We start from the raw sequence: 1,958 nt of genomic DNA, 5'->3' as shown, positions 1-1,958 counted from the left end.
CAAAGTGAATTTACCCACTTAGCCGCAACGTAGCTCCTGAGCCCAAGTGCGTGTATGTGATGTGTTTCAGACAGGAAGTGGTCTGAAGTAGCGCCACGTGGCGTTCAGAAGTTGGAGCTGACGGGCAGGAAAAGCGTACCCGTGAGGGCGGGGTCCGAGGCTAACCTGGTGTCGGCAAGCAATAAGAATAAACGCTCCTCCTTCAGACAATCGCTCACCATGTGCGGCGAGCGGGCGCAGGTGATTGCCGGCCAATCAGTAAACATCTTTTGTTAAAGCCCGCCCACGTGTTCATTTGATGCTTCCCAAGCAGATGCTGATGATTTCTAATCAGCTGTCATGGAGCTAGCTAGCTAGCTAGCTAGCTCGCCCTGATAGCTTAAGCCTGTTTCAACTCTTTCTACAGGGAGTTTTCCTCATCTCTCGTTTTCCACTTGTCTCCTGTGATTTTTGTTGGTTTTTATGGGACTTTTTTTAAAAAGTTATCTGTCCTTGTCCTTGTTGCTTTCTGCTGGTTCCTAACTGTCTCTTGTTGATTGTTTTCTTCTGCTTATTGGTGTCCATTATGCTTTCTCGTTCCTCCTACTCTCTGTTGGTTTGTCTTGATCCTCGCTAGTTTCTGCTGGTCTCCAGCCTTGCTAGTTTCTAATGCTCTGATCTGGTCTTCCATGGTCCTCGCTGGTCTCCAGCGACTCTAGACTAGTCTGTGCCTGTCTTTTCTGGTCCTTGCTGGTTTCTGATGTTTTCCCTGGTTGATGCCGGTCTAGGCCAGTCTGCTGAACCCTCTCCTGCGTCGCACGGCATCTGTGAAGACCTCGCTGAGACGAGCCCCATCCACACTCTTCATCGAGCATGGGAAGGTTTTCCAGAGGAGGAAGGTCAGCATCCACATGCTTCTGGCTTCTTATTCGTTGAATTCATGTCACTCTTCTCGTCTTAAATATCATGTCATGATCGTTATTAAGTTACGGGTGCGTTGCCACGGTGACACGTGTTTGTGGTCTCCAACAGGAATGGGAGACCAAAGCTGCTGCCTGAAGGCAACGCAACCGTGTGACGAAGTGACCGCGCACCATGCGACCACGTGGCCAAGTGATGTGACAATGTGACTTCCCGATGGGTATTATCTTTTCGGTCACGACTGTGACACCGACGCCTTTAACTTATTTTTTGTTTTCTACACAAGGTAACAGACTTGAATGGTTTCATACGCATCACTTTTTTGTTTATGAAATATTTTTTTCTTTCTTTTTGAATCTAAATTTCATCTTAGAGTAACAGTTGGAGGAATATAAAGTTTATTGTTTTCATCGATCACATCACATTCAATCATCCACATGAGCAACAACAGCATTACATCTCTGAAATTGCCTTATAATAGATGAAATTGATAAGAATAAATGCCAATGAGCTAAGAGCACACTGTGATGTTTCATTCAGTGCTGATTAGTTTTTGATCCTCTCACATGTTAAGATCACGCATGCAGCAAGCATGTCACATAAACGTCATCAAAAACATCCAACAAATAGAAATAAAAACAATAAACATGTAGTTAGTGGCTTAGATTTACTCCAAAACTGTCAAAACAAAGCGCTAATCTCCTTTTTGTTTTACGTCATATCCAAAATGTCATCATCATTCAAAATGGCGATGACTCGCATGGCAGAGGATGCAAAATGGCTGACATCACGTGAAGGTGATGTCATCAGTCCGCACCTGCATAAGCCCAAAAAAGCTAACGCATGAATCATGTTGTTTTAAATGGACTTCTTCTCAGCTGGTTTCGGCTTCGGTACTGGGCAGCATGCTAAGCTTCGATGCTAACTGGACAGTAGCCGTTAACAGGTGTAATCAACGGTCAGTCTTTTAGAGCAGTGTTTCCCAACGAGGGAAATGTGAGCACATTGCAGGGGGTACATGGAAACGTTTAAAAATGTATTTCCAAGATGAGAACTAA

General features: G+C 44.6%; 1 long non-coding RNA gene across 1 annotated transcript; it reads left to right on the top strand.

The window, feature by feature from the left end:
* Positions 1 to 23: 23 nt before the first annotated feature.
* Positions 24 to 1,420, top strand: LOC109513491 (uncharacterized). The gene is made up of 3 exons (XR_002167774.1): positions 24 to 240; positions 768 to 878; positions 1,012 to 1,420. It is a non-coding gene; the product is annotated as an uncharacterized LOC109513491 (long non-coding RNA).
* The last annotated feature ends 538 nt before the right edge of the window (positions 1,421 to 1,958 follow it).

Source organism: Hippocampus comes, unplaced genomic scaffold, assembly GCF_001891065.2.
Source record: "Hippocampus comes isolate QL1 unplaced genomic scaffold, H_comes_QL1_v1.1 scaffold190, whole genome shotgun sequence".
NCBI lineage: Eukaryota > Metazoa > Chordata > Actinopteri > Syngnathiformes > Syngnathidae > Hippocampus > Hippocampus comes.
This window is presented reverse-complemented; position numbering and strand designations above follow the sequence as displayed.